Here is a 15,421-nt window from a genome sequence, read left to right as displayed (position 1 = left end):
CCTGCCAAGTGCAACTCAGGAAGGTAGTCATGCACGATCAAATGCGTACATGCATGTAGGATTAAACAATTAATCCTACTGGTTCCACAGCTCAGATATGATCAATTTCCCCCCTGAACAGAGACTCCGGCAAGTCAGACACATCGGATCCGAGCACTTGAGCACTGTCACACTTCACGCCTGCTGGTCTTTAAAAAGATTGATCATCCTGACATGCTCTGAGAAGACCGCCACTGCGTTTCACCACTCTGTTCCGTGGTCTAAAAACAATATTTCAATTTAACAGAACACAGGGAAAGTTTCGAAAGCTGCCAGGCAATCTCCTCCTCTGAAGTTTTAGAGGGAAAATCATTGACACTTCCAGAAGTCAAAGAGAGTGCTTGTGTTTGTGTGAGTGGGGAGGGGGGAGACTGGGGTGGTGGACAAGAGAAAGGGGGTGGGAGGTATAACAGGAACTTAAACAGATGTGGCAATCCACTGTACAACAACCTAGCCATAAAACACTGCTCAGAGGCCTCATTTGTATGCTGTGGCGACGTCCTAGATGGAAATCTTTCTGGGAGTTACTAAATATATATTTGTTGGAGGCTGTGAAGGCGCATGGCAGGAAAGGTTCCAGAGATGGATGGGACAGTTGGGGGAGGGAGGGTAGGCAGGAAAGCCAGGACGAGGGGCTGGGCAGCAGTGCTAGGATTTCTGAAATTATGTGATTTGTGTCTTTCTTCACTTTCTTTCACATCATTTGGAATCCCGTGACATTTCATTCGCTGGCTGATCCTGTCTTTGTCATTCCCAAGATGACCCAGGCTTGTGAGCATTTCCTGGCTCATGACAGTTTTATAAATGCAGAAACACTGGACACCCATCTACCTCCTGAGACTGTGTCTCACAAGAGGATGCCTGCATATTTTTGGACCTTTTGTGGAGGAGGAAACAGAAAGTGAGAAAAGATACCAAGATGAATAAACCAACTCACCTGTAATCCAGGGCAATATAAGTCAACAATGTGTCGTGACCAGTGCTCAAGAAATGTTGAAAATAGTGAATAGTAACTAGAGATATTGAAATGTCCTTCTTAGAATAAAGACTTTTTAAAAATCCCTGAATATATATATCAAAATGCTCTAGATTTAAATTAGAAAGAAACATAATGAAATCTTAGAATTGGCATCTAGCCCAATCCCCTCATTTTACAGAAGAACTTAGTCTCAGAGACATGAAGAGATTTATCTGGGGTCACACAGCATACCAGAGCCAAAATCAGTTCTGGAACCCAGGAGCCAGTGTTAAGCATCAACTCTTCATTTAAAGCTCAAAATTTCCTGGAAGGAGCAAAAATAAGTCTCTAATATCTCACTCCAAATGAATGTTCTCCTTGGCAGGGGAAAGGTAGACACCTGAAAATCTTTGGGTGCTAGAGAGGTGGAGGTCACAGCAAAGGTCAGCAGGAAATCTTAGAGCAAACTGCTCATCAGTATCATTGTCCAGAGCATGCCACCCACAAAGCCATTTCCCCAGCACCTGGCTATCATTATGTTACCCTCCTGCTCAAAAAAACCTCCACAGGCTCCATCATTGTCTACAGAATAAAAACCAAACTTCTTAATGACACAAACCACAGCCCCTGCTTTCATAGCCACTCCTCTCCTGCAATGACTCCATACTCGATCAGGTACCTGCTTTGTGCTGGGCACTGTGTAGACAAGGGGTTGGCGGGGGGACACAGTGGTAATGGCCAAACAAGACGCAATGACAAAGTGCAGCTTGTGATGGTGATGGGGGTGAAAGAAGAGGGTTCCTAACTATCTAGAAATGACATTTGAGCTGAAATCTGAAGGTCTCAAGGGGCCAGCCCTGTGAAGAGCTAAGGAGAAAACTTCATAGACAGAGGGAATTGCAGTTTCTCTACCTGAGTGGCCGCTACCGTCTGCCTACTTCTGCTTCTTTGTTCATGCCATTCCTACTGCTAAAAAGGCCTTTCCTCCATTTGTCTCTACTGACCATTTCTGTCTAAAGCAATGCTGAATAGTGGTAACAAGTGTAGGCCCTGGGTTCATGTGGACTTCTCTTTTTACCATCTACAAGCTGGGTGGATTTGGGCAAGTCATTTCATCTCTGTGAACCTCGGTTTCCTCATCTTTAAGGTGGAGATAATAATCAAACCTACCTTAGGGGATTACTATGAAAATTTAGCAAAATCTTTTATATAAGACACTTACTAAAACATAGGTAAAGGTCAATAAATGTTGGTTATTAACTACTCTTTAAGACTCAGCTCAAATTACATCTTCTCTATAAATTTCCTGGGCAATCCCAGCTCAAAGTGGTATTTATTTCATGGGACTTCCTATGTTTCTGGAATTGAATGTCGCTCTCCCTCTGTTTTTTTCGTGTGTGCCAATACTCTCTTGCAGTATGTATTTTGTGTATCACTTTTATTCATCTCCCCTAATAGATTGTGAGCCCTCTTCACAATAATCGTGGCTTACTCTCACGTTTCCTTGATTGTAAGAAGTCATGGCCAGGCATGGTGGCTCACACCTGCAATCCCAGCACTTTAGGAGGCCGAGGTGGGTGGATCACCTGAGGTCAAGAATTCGACAAGAGTGACTCAATAAAGAAGTCACACTACATGTGTGTTCAAAGTACATACGCATGGGTGGCCGAAATGGAAGGGGAATGAAAGGAGAGGCAGTGCTGAACACAGGCGTATGATCATCATCTGATTGCTGTGGTCAGACTCTATGATGGCCCCAGTGATCCATTCTCCTGGTATTCATGTCTTCATACAGGTATCCCCCCTTCAGTGCAGGCAGAACCGGCGACTTGCTTCTAATCAACAAAATACGGCAAAGGTAAGAAATTGCTGCCTCCATGATTAGGTTGTTTAACAGTGTGACTTCCATCTTGCTAGCAGACTGTCCCTTTGATGAATCAAGTGACCACATTTTGGAGACACTTGTGTAGCAAGAAACTGATGGTGGCTTCTGTCCAACAGCAAGCAAAGAAATAAATCCTGCTGACAATCAAGTAAGAAAGCTTGAAGTTGGATTTCCCCCCGGTCAAACCTTCAGAGGAGATGCAGCCCTGGCTGACACCATGTTTGTAGAGACCCCAGTGCAGAGGATCCAGATAAGCTGCCCCTGTATTTCTGACCCATAGAAACTGAGATAATTAACACCTGCTGTTCTAAGCCATTGGTGGGATTTTGTGATAAGAGTGTGTGGTGATTTGTTTTGCAGCAATAGGTAACTATACTTGTTAAGTAAACTTGGAAAGATAGCTTTATCTCTGAACTAGGGTCCCCTGCTTAAGGATCTTCTTTATGCTGGGCACTGGAGTGGGTACCAGGTCTACAGTACCAAGCAAGACAGGCAGCATCCTGCCATGGAGCCTGTAGTCCTACCTCAGGCCCCAAGGGATACTGCTTTCACCTTGCTGGTTGCACAGGGAACTTACGCAGTTTCAGGCTTTTCTGTTAGAAGGTCAACGGAACCACTAGGTAGACAAAAGCCAGAGCCATTCTGAAAGCTCTTAGGAAAGGAAATCAAATCGAACAGATGGGGGCTTTCAACATAAGCACATGCATTTAGGTTTTTTTTTTTTTTTTTTTAAATACTGTGCTTTTAAAATAAAGACAAATGTGGGGCTTCTAAGAAATGAGTATATGACATGGGAAAGGCATTCTGAAACCAAAGCACATTCTGTTATCTCCAGCTCAGACTGGAAGCCCTCCTGATTTTTCAAGAGAGGAAACAGGATTGCAAGTATCATTTGAGGTGAAGGGTATTAGAAAGTTATCTCTTTCATGGAGTCATTCTGGGCTATAAAAAGGTATCCCTGTAAGAGGCCTTATTTCTTTTAACTAGCCCCACGCAGACTATGAGTCAGGAGGAATGACCCAGTGTCCCAACCTTACAGGCCCCTAAGCGCCTCTGTTTCCTTCACACCTCTTCCCCACCTTTCTCGTGTACGTATACTCCCTGTTTCCATAGACACCACGGAAGTTCTGACCTCAACTCTTATCTTCTTTATTAGTACTCAGTGGCCTATGTGAAAGGAGTCACAGCCCTTGAAAAATAAAACTTCAGCCAGGCATAATGGTGTGCTGCTATAGTCCTAGCTACTCAGGAGGCCGAGGTGGGAAGATGTCTTGAGCCCAGGAGTTCGAGTCCAGCCTCGGCAAGTCTTTTGCAAGTCTATCTTGCCCAGACTAGACTGGAAGTCCTAAGCTCAAGAGATTTAAAGAGACGTCATCTTTAAAAAATCTAAATTTGTTGGTCTTCTTTTAAGGATAAGTAAAGGCCTCAAGAATAAATGGCCTGCTGAGCTTCCCTAGAAAGACAATGCAGAGATTTTCTCTTTTCTTTGAGATGCACGTCCACACGCAATCCTAACACTCACAAAGGATGGGCAGAATGTTGTTCTTAAGACAATATGCAGTAGGACTCACTGACTGGGTTCATAATTCCAGCTCAGCCACTGACAGCCATCGGGCCTTTGGCAAACTATTTAATGTCTCCGGTCTCTGCTTTTATTTTTTTTAATTTTTATTGTATTATTATTTTTGAGATGGACTCTCGCTCTGTTGCCCAAGCTGGAATGCAGTGGCATGAATCTGGGCTCACTGCAACCTCCGGCTCCTGGGTTCAAACAATTCTCCTGCCTTAGCCTCCTGAGTAGCTGGGACTACAGGCATGCACCACCATGCCTGGCTGATTTGTTTGTATTTTAAGTAGAGATGGGGTTTCACCATATTGGTCAGGCTGGTCTTGAACCCGTGACCTCAAATGTTCCGCCTGCCTTGGCCTCCCAAAGTGCTGGGATTACAGGTGTGAGCCATTGCACCTGGTCTGGTCTCTACTTTTTAAATGGGGGCAATAATAGCCCCTACTATTAGAGGTGCTCATAGAGACAGTATAAAGTGCTTAGTGTGGTGCCTGGCACATGACAAGCACTTAGTAAATTTTAGCTACACTCTTAATGTAGCAAAAGGAACAAAGAAAACAGGCAGTTTTCATCTCTGATTACATTTAATTTGATCAAGACACACTAGAAAAAAACAAAGACTTAAATTCTCCTTGTTTGGGCTGAGTCAGGGAAAGGTTTGAATCTGTCCTCAGAGCCTTTGCATTTGATTCAGATCCTTCTTGACCCCTGTCTTTTCACAGCTCCCCTTCCTCTGCTCCCCTCTTGCCCAAAGACCCGCAGGGCAATACCTCACCTGGGATCACCTCCCCAAGTCTTAGATTTTACTGTCCCACTTCCTTCCCCGTGACATCTCTCCTCTCTCCTCTCTCATGTCCTTGTCCTTAGGGCTTTTGCTAGCATCTGATCAACTAATTTGTGCCAAAATGTTAATCACTCTTGGTTTAAATCAATCGTTCTTAGTTTTTTGAAAAATATATCTCCACACCAGGCATATGAGATGCATAATAAATCCCATTAGTAACAACATCCTTCATCACCCCTCTCCAGTGATCTTAGCTCAGTGTGGGGAGGGGAGGTGTAGTCCAGAAGAGCACTCCCACCCCAGCCCTGAGCGGGGGTCTCACACCCCGCCCCCATACCATTCAGAATCGCAGCAAGTGCTGCCTCTCAGATTTGCCTTTTGGCAGATACCTTCAATGCCTTAAAACAATATCTGATCATGAATATTTAAGGTTCTCCAGCAGAACCATATCTGAGGCCTGTAAGGGGTGTTATGGTGGTAGATAGGGAGAAGACACATCTGATTACTTTCTAATTGCACATGTAACCTATCCTTTCCATCCCTCTCCAGAAAGCCTAAATAACTGTGGTCTCTTAGCCTTATTTTCCTCTGGCTTTCAAATAAAATATTAGACTAAATAATCAAAGCCACTAATCTGCTAGTATGTTCAGAGCTGGCCTTGGAAAGAGTGCTGGATCTTTGTTCATAAGTAGGAATGATACAGAAATTCTGCTGTTTATTCAAAGCAGTGTATTAACTGTTTAATGGGGGAAGTCTTCTTGCCATGGAGGGCTTGGGCTGGCTGAGCCGGAAGGTTAAATTGGCTGGGAAATGCTAGATGGGTTTTCTGCTTCTATTCCTTAGCCAGCCAGGGCGGAGTGACTGCTTACACCCTGGTATTGGTGGCCTACCCCAGGAAGTCCTTGATGTCCCCAAACTCCAATCCTCATTGGACAATCTTAATATGCAAATTTTCCCCAGAGGAGATACACCTCATTGATAACCTACAGGCCACATTTGACAGGTTTCCAAATTAACCACCTAGGGGAGGTCATGGCTTCCATTCTGTCCTTGAGTAAAGAATTTCACAATAAGTCCCTCAAATCTTATCCTAAGTTCCTCAAACTGTTGTCTTACTGATTAATTTGTAATCTGCTGATACTGAAAAGGACACTGATTTGTTCCTGAATCATGAAGTCTTGTTGGTTGTCTTGCACACAAAACATTTTACCCAGTGTGTTGTCATCTGTAGCCAATGATGGTAACTTCTGTATTGTACTCTCCAATGATAAAGGATGACTCTGTTAGGAAGAGCCTCCCCTCCCTTCTCCTAAACTTTCTTATAAAAGCATTTCCATTTGTCACAGACTTGGGAACATGCCCAACTTTGTTCGTGTGTCTTCCTGGGTCAGTCCTCAAATTTGGCCTCCAATAAACCTTTATTAAATTATTTCTGCTGCAACACCCTTAGTTTCAGTCGACATCATGCTATAGTTCCTGTTTGGGTTGAGTCAGGGAAAAGCATGATTATTTTGTGGTGTCTGGCTGTGGGGGATGAGTGAAAATCACCAGGTGGATCAGATCCAATTTCAAGTATTTAATTCTGTCTCCATAAAACCATCTAAGATGCTTAATATTTTAGCATCAAAATGAAGTCTTTCAGTTGTATTCAAGTGGCTACCTGAGTGTTGCTTTAAAATATCCTATTAATAGTACAATTACTGTGTGTGTGTGTGTGTGTGTATGGATGGATGGATATATTGGAAATCTACTGAATAGCGGTTTTCAAACATTGCTATATTTTAGAATCAGCCTTCACCCAGGCCAGTTAAATGAGATTCCCTCAAGCATTGGTATTTTTTTTAAAGTTTCCCAACTGATTGCAGTGTGCTGCCATTTTGAGAAACACATGCTACGAAAGGAGCTGTTGAACAAACCAAAGCACAAAACAAATTTCAGCCCCAATGAAGGCTTTATCTGTAAAATCCTTTTCAACTCTCAGTTTCTATGATTAAATAAATATTTGTTGCTTTACAAAAGAAAAACACATCTTCTAGACTCTCTTCTGCACCTGGCAGTTGCAAAAATATGAACAAACAAACAAAAAAATCTTTTGGTTCAGAAAACATAGTCCCTAGATGGGAAACTTTGACTCTTGCCAAATACAAGTTCTGTGAATTTCTTGATTTTCCTACAGGCTGTCTCTATCTAGTCTCACACAAACATTCTTAGAGGTAAATTTGATTTATTCCAAGAATACTTCCTAACATGGACGGGCAGAGACTCTCAAAACTGGAGGCCAGGTGGAAACCAAATTCCATAAGAGCTGAGTCCTGCCTGTTGAATTTGCATAGGTGGGAGGTCTAGGGGCTCAATTTAGGCTGCTGGAGGCATCATTAATTTCAATTAGATGTAAAGTCTTTGCAGTGGGTTGCTCCGTGACAGCCATTTCAGGATATCTTGCTTGTGTGTGTGTGTGTGTGTGTATGTGCGTTTCGCAAGGATACTGCTAATGGAGTTTAACGTCCTTTCATCTCAACAGAGGCTTTATTAAGTCTCCTCACGTCCATAAGTACCTGTAGCTGCCCTGTTCTCTCTTAATTCATTTTCTGTGCCGCATTCAAGAGTATTTGGAGTCTCTGCAAGAACAAATAAACCTCTGAACTCTGATACACGTGTAATCTGCCAAGGTCCACCCCACAACTCCAGACTGTCCCCAAACGCGGCTGAAACAACATCAGAAAGCATCAATGTTTCCTGTAATCCATTTGCCAAAGACAATGTACGAGACGTGTTGCATTTCCTATTTCAGCTGTGCCTGGCATTTCTTTCCCTCTGGTAACTGGGGCAAGAGGTCAAGGGAGACTCTCAAGGTGACAGATTTGTTAAAGAAAAAATGCAGTTATTTCAGCTTTCAGGGCTCAGCACTAACTACTCAGATATCTACCTTCCTTTCTCTTTGTTTTTACTCAGTGAATGAGTGAAGACCTCTTATGTGATGAAAAGCATAACTGAAAGTTCCTATTGAGCCAGTTGTATGACCGCTGGCCTCAGTGGCCACCTCTGCAATGTAGATGATAACCCAGCAAGCTCTAAATTTCTGTTGTAATATGCAAAAGAAGTAAAAATGGGGTTATTTCTGTTACTATAGGCACCTTCTGACTACACTTCCCTCTTGACAGTGAGATTGTGGTGTTAAAGACACAGCTTTAGTAGACAGCTTTCCAAATACTGACAGAGGCGACTGGCTTCATCAGGACCCCCGCAGACCAAGAACTTGAGAGATGAGGGCAACACACTCTTCCTACTTTTTGTGTAAACGATCAGAAACCAGAAACACTGGGGACACTTCTCCCTCTCGTAATTACTTACGAAGGAATGTCATAGCCTCAAGCGTAATTAACAGCATTTTAATTCATTCTCTCTTTTTAGGCTGCTCACATACTTGCTGTTGCAAGAATGAGCACAGCATTATGGTGTGTTATCTTTTTAAAATGAGGCCAGAGATGTTGAACTGTAGCCATCCCCATAAGGAACCTTGTTCTCAGCTTAAACACAGGTTGGGGAATGCACAGTGAGGTTGTGATGAAGTGCAGGCAGAGCTGCTGTGGTCCTGCACTCTCCGAATGATATGCAAACAGTGTTTCGCTATGCTTATCTGAACAATCACCTGCTCATTATCTGGCCAGCAGGGAAAGATTCCACAAATAAACCACCCACTGACAAAGTTATACAATTATTCAGGAGACTTTGGGATGGCGCGTCCGTGGACTTGCTTCCCTCCCTGGAGTCCTCCTCATCCCTAAGGCCAGCACATCTCCCAACCTATGATGGCAGCCATACTCACCTTCTCTGCCTCAAATGTTAATGAAGAAAAAAAATTCCTGTGTATTTGCTTATGAAAGACACTGCATGTTATTCCATAAAGTGGAAGGTGATGATCTCCTTCTTTAAAATGTTTTCAGCTCCTCTTAATATTTTTCCCTCACTTAAAACACACAAAGACACACCCCACACCCATCTACACACATATGCACACATTGGCTTCACAGAAGCAACTAGTTCTGTCTGGCTTTTAATTTCATACTCAATGCTAATGTGTTATTTCATACAGGAGCAGTAAAATGTGAAACTGACATTGGTTGAAATTTAGGGCATCCTGCTTTCCTATATATTATTCCTAGCTTCTAAAATATTCATAACCACTTAAAGATGATTTATAGATATATGTCTAGAATTGTATCCTGATAATAAGTGTTTTACATATTTGTATTCCTCAGAGTATATATATGTTTGGTAGCAATTGGAGACCAAAATGCAGTAAAATATTTGTATGTGTTAATTATGTAATATAAATATACATGTAATATATATACATATATATTGGCCAAAGCTCTACAGTGAGAGATACCATGTCAAAAAGCAGTAAACTGTCAGGAAACTATGAATATAAATAGTTTTTAGCAATAGCGTATTATCAAGGCATTCTTAACTACATTTGGCATTTTTGGAGCAAGAAAAATGCTGGGGTTTCATTAAACTGCAGCACAAAGGACATGGAGAATTTGGATCCTATATGGGAATGTCCTTCAAATGAACAGACTGCATAGAAAAGCTGAAAGGTATGTTCATGCAAAATCAACCCCTTTCCTAAGAAAAGCCCCTCAATTTATTTTTAAGTACCAAGAAATTAATAGAAAAAAATGTAGTAAATAATTAAGAGTATGTTTAAATGTCATATATAACATCATTCATGATGAAAGTAAAGTTCATAAAAGATTCATTTGTTTTCTTACTCATGTAAAATAGCAAGATCAAATAGAGTGAAAAACTATTTTTCTGACCTATTTCAATAGTGTATATTTTTACTGGATTCTAAGAGAGCTATAATGATGTTTAGTTGTTTACTGCTAGAAAAATAAGTTTTTCTCAATTTAAAAAAATGCTAAAGGTATATAGCAAATTGAAACTATAAATGATTCTTATTGTGAAACACTCAGGCAATATTTTTGCTGTATATTGGGTGCCAGGATATCACCCCAGGTGCCTCATTTAAGCCAGCCAATCTGTGCTGTTCTCAGGAAAGAAGAATGCTTTTCTGGGAAATTCGCCATTTGAAATTCCAATGGTTGCTTATCCCCTTCTGAAGCTAATGGTGCCAGTTGCTAAGAAAACAGTGCTTCTTGGCTGCCCAGAGGACATAGCTCTTTCTCTGTGTTGCTACAGGATCAAGGATCAACTTTGAGACACTCATTGTCCTAGAAAATTAGTGTATTGTGAACCTTCTCAAACTTGGCATCTAAGAGGTATAATCCGTATTGCTTGTTTTTTTTTGATCCCTGGGAAGGTGCTGATAACAGTTTTGAAGTCAGTGTGTGCTTTCTCCCAAGACACTCATAGTATAAAGGACTTGAGGTCTGGCTAGCTTGTGGGAAGACTTAGGGGAAGAATTTCTCAAGACAGAGCCAAAGAAGAGGGTCTGGCTATGGCTTTTAGTCATATTTTAATCCCCCAGCCTTCTTTTTCTCCCATCCTAATGATTAGGTACATTAATTTGGGGATATGCTCTCTGTCTAGGGACATGTTCTCTTGGGCTCTGTGCTGGACCCCTGAAGATGATGCTGAAAATGCACTGTTAGGAAAGGATCTCCTTATATTCTGTGCCTGAACAGCATGCCAAGTCCTCTAAATACTTTCTCTAAACCATTCTAAATGCGAAATTCAAAGCCTTTCTTTCTGGAAGTGCTGAAGCAGACGGTATGTTAAATGGAAGAAATTGAATTGAAAGGTTCTAGAGTAAGACAATGATTTAGCAAGACCTGTGGAGTGAGCAGTGAAGAAATACAATGCAGACCAGAGTTTTCTACCTGAGCAATTCCTGTGTACTCCCTGATTATAAACTCTAACCTGCTTAGTTGCTGCCACTAACCTCCCAGCCCTGTGGCAATGATTTCTCTCTCCTCTACACACCTTCCTCCTTCCCAAATAATAATACAAATTTTATCATTGATTACTATTTACTAAGTATCTATTATGTGCCAGGCAACATATGTATGCTATCAACAATCCTTGCATAGGTCATTCAAGAAAGGTAAAACTTTCCTCTCTTTACAGATAAAAAATTAAGACTAAAAAAAGTTCAGTTAACTTACCCAAGACCACAGAGTTGGAGGTGGCATAGCTGGTTTCCAATCAAGTCAGTTTCAAATTTAGTCTGTCTAATCCCAATCTGCAATGGTAACCACTACACTATATTTATGCATCTGTGGTGGTACTTATGAAACCTTGTTTATTCTTGCTTCTCTCCAACTCTGTTCAATAGCGACAGCTAAGGACCACCCCCTGGTCCAACCTGAGACCCCAAATCCAAGCGTATCTGACACCAGAGGCTTAGCATTTTCCATTAAATGCATACTGTCCAATACAGCAGCTACTAGCCGCATGTTTTGAGCACTTAAAATGGGGCTACTCCAAATTGAGGTCTAAGTGTGAACTATGCACAGATTTTGAAGATTTAGTATAAAACAAAGAATGTAAAAAATCTCATTAGTAATTTTTATATTGATTTTATGTTGAAATAATATTGTAAATATACTGGGTTAAATAAATTATTAAAATGAATATTACCTGTGGCTTTTTAAATTTTTTAAAATGTGACTCACGGACAATTTTAAATTTACATGTGGTTCACACCATATTTCTACTGGACACTAGGTCATTCAGAGTCTGCAGGGAAGGGCATAGTAAGAAGCTGCTGCCAACCTCCTTCAGGAACTTTACAGTCCCTATCACTCTATGCCCTGACTCTCCTGCCTCAGTATTTCAAAAAGTGCTTGCTTCTCACAAAAAGATTGGGAGGTCCTTACATATCACAGAATCTCAAGGCTAGAAGGAAACTTACAAATTATGTGGCCGAACCCACCTAATTTTCACTGTTAGAACCTCTAATATAGCAGTGACATCGTGGTAGCTTATGTCACTGTTCCAAAGGTTCACTGTCCCTTATTCTTCCCTGCCCCACTGATGCCAAGCTTGGGCACAGAACTTGTCTTCCTCTTTCAGGGGCAATTATACATCTCCCCACTTTGTAACTCAGAGTGGCTATGTGACTTGCTTTACTCAATTAAATACGTGCACAAATGTCACATCTGAACTGTGGCTTTAAGAACCAACTCATGGTTTGCCATAACTCTCTTTTTGCTCTGATATGAAACCTGCAGTGTCCTGGTAAGGGCTGCTCTGTTAGCCTGGGACTCTAAGGGAGGATGATGAAGAGGAGATTCACGATTAAACCATGACATACATACACTGTGTAACTTGGGTGACAGATAAGCCTGAGTTGTTGCAAGTTGCTGAGGTTTTGGCTGTCTTTGTTACTGCTCACAACATAGATACTGAGGTCTCCTCACCAAATCATCACACAACTATATTTGAATCCCTCCAGTGACAAAAAATTATGACTACCACCCCAGGCAGATCATCCTACCTTTTCATAGCCCTGACTACTAGAGAAATCTTCCTCATATTGCACCAAGACCCACTTCCTGGGACAAACGTCTTCCTGTACAACAGAGTGGGTCCCCTTCTAATTGTCAAAACAAGTGAGGAAGTAATAAGCAGAAAACCAGCTTTCGCCTGAGGTCAGATATTAGCCAAAGTAAAAGAGGTCACTGAAGGTGCCTCCATAGGGTAGCAGCAAGCAGACTTGTGGGTGAGCCAAGGGACCATGTTCACAGCAGAAGGGGAGAGCACAAAAAGCTGAGCCCAAGAGATAGGGTGAGCTCAGAGCCACAGGGGCAGAGGAAGAAGAAAAGCCAAGGAAAATAAGATGTCCATACGCAGTTGGTTTGCTGGAAGTTGTGAGGATGGCAAGGTGGCATGACAAGCTCAGTTATGGACATTGTCCCACAGGAGAGGCTCTGGCAGCATGAAAAACCCCATACACTGAATCTGACATTGCCAACCTCAGTCATTTACCTCCTGGTTTCACTTTTGAAGCCATAAAGTTTTCTTCTTCAGCATATATTTGTAGACAGCTTCATTTGTCATTGAGGAGACTAACGTTGATGCTCACTTTGTAATTCAACTAGAAGAACTGTGGGAAAGTGGCTCAGAACTTGGATTTTGGAATGGAGTTATGTCTGAATCAAGTTATACATCAAGTTACATTCAAATTATGACCCCCATCAATTGTTAGCTGTGAGACCTTCAGAAATTTTCTAACCTCTGTACGCCTCACTTATCTGTAAAATAAGGATATTCCCAATCTTGTAGGGCTGTGGTTTTGAAGATGAAATACTATAAAATGTTTTCTGCTGTACCTGCCCTTCAATAGGTGGTAGGTATATGTTTTTCTCTGGTAAAAGCAAACAAAAAATTTAAGAGATGGATTAGGAGATAGGAGCCACATTGATAGCACATGCTATGCCTCCTGGGACTCATCTGGGGTCTTGCAAAGTGCTGGGTAATGATATCGGTCCTTATATTTTAGGACTGGATCATCTGCTATTGAAATTTTGCTACAGGATCCCTTGAAGGTTCATCTGAGGTAACTCAGAAAAGCAGTGCATTCCTTGTTTGTATTTGCGCTCTATTTTCTGTTGTATTTCCTTATCTAGTTTCTCCCACTTTCTTCTATTGAAGCCAGTACTGAGAATCAGCACCTTATAACAGCGTTACAGCAAGGGAGTGTAGATATTCCACAGCCAATTTCATATAATTATTTGAAAGCACAAGAAGCAAAAGGTGACAAGAACACTTATCACGTACTGTGCAGTCATAAAGCATCAGAGATGCTGCAACAAAACTTGTCTAGCCATCCAGCCAGCCCGGGATTCTATCCCTGGCACCCAAGACTGTCCTTCTCCAAGTCACCTTGAAAAGTTTGCCTCCAACAACTGTGCTTCCAGCTAATAGCCTATTAAGGCCATTAATAGAGCCAAATATATGGTTTTAAGAAATATTCGTGTGTATGTGTGTGTGTGTTTGTGTGTACAGAGAGAGAGAGTAAATCTACTGGACCTCTTGAAATCACTCTGCAGTGTTTGAACTTACTCTCTCCTTTCAGCAGGTCTACCCAGTCCTGTGAGCAGGAACCCTAGCTGTCCATTTCTCATTCAGCTGAGATGTCCTTCTGCAACCTTCTCTAGGTTGTTAAGTTTTATCGAGGCCCAATGACCAGAACTGCACTGGGTGGTGGGGCACAGTGTGGTATTTGACTACTTCCCTTTCTGATGATTTCTAGGATCCAGATCTCTTTCTGAGCCCTACCATATTCATCTCACAGCTCCAATCTACAATAATTTGTATACAAATTATACATATATGCAAATAATATAGCTACATAATGCAACCTTGGGTCCTATAGTTCTGGAAGTATACTGAGGATCTTATATTTACATAATTCATTTTGTAGTATATTTCCAAATTTCTAATCCAATTTAAAGTGTCTTAGCTATCACCATTTGTTAACCGAAGTTATTCCCAAATTACATTCTGCTTACCTTCAGGGGGTACAATAAAATAAAGTGAGTACATTTTTGTAAAATTAGGGTTTTTAATTCCCTTGTACCACCTTCAATTAGCCCATTTTCTGTCTTTATTCATTACAGACTCTTAAACTCTGATACATGTATTTCCTGAGTGGGAGATTTGGAGAATGTACATATGACTCTCTACTTCTGAGCTGTCACCATGATGAATTGAATGTGCCCAGTAAGTCTTCTCCTAATTTCCTATTTAAATGCTTCAAAAAATATATAAAAACATAGAAACTAGCGACAGAGTTATCAACTACATTTGCTGTGGTTGGGGAACTTACACCAACTGAATCACTGATGGAAATGGATTGAAAAGCCCATTGTAGGATTACATATAACAAACCACATCGTGCTCTGTGAGAACAGGGCAGGTACTGGCTGTGAAGGCTCTAATCATGCCCACTGACCAGACTTGACTAGCCCTGCCCTGCCCTGGAAAATAGGGAGGTGCAACCCAATTAAACACAAGCTTCCAAGCCCAGAATCCTACTCTTCCCCACCCCATCAGCTGTTTTTTACATTCAGTCACTGTAACTCAAAGCTCACATTAGCCCGTGAAGTATTAGCTCTTGGTTGTCTAAGGAAAAATATTGCAGACAGGACTAAAGATGAAATATTTATGAATGGTGGATGTTGTTTCAAACTGTGACTGATTCTGTATGTCATGTCA

General features: G+C 41.5%; 1 long non-coding RNA gene across 1 annotated transcript in view; it reads left to right on the top strand.

Annotated features, from left to right (window-relative positions):
* LOC129527002 (uncharacterized) overlaps positions 1–14,926 on the top strand; it is a 65,154-nt gene extending 50,228 nt beyond the window's left edge. The window contains exons 2-3 of the long non-coding RNA XR_008671836.1: positions 2,793–2,855; positions 14,824–14,926. This is a non-coding gene — a long non-coding RNA (uncharacterized lncRNA). The remainder of the gene's footprint in view (positions 1–2,792; positions 2,856–14,823) is intronic.
* Positions 14,927–15,421: the final 495 nt, after the last annotated feature.

The sequence above is a fragment of the Gorilla gorilla genome, chromosome 16 (genome assembly GCF_029281585.2).
Source record: "Gorilla gorilla gorilla isolate KB3781 chromosome 16, NHGRI_mGorGor1-v2.1_pri, whole genome shotgun sequence".
Classification (NCBI taxonomy): Eukaryota; Metazoa; Chordata; class Mammalia; order Primates; family Hominidae; genus Gorilla; species Gorilla gorilla.
Note: the sequence above shows the minus strand (reverse complement) of the source record. Positions and strands in the feature narration are given on the sequence as shown.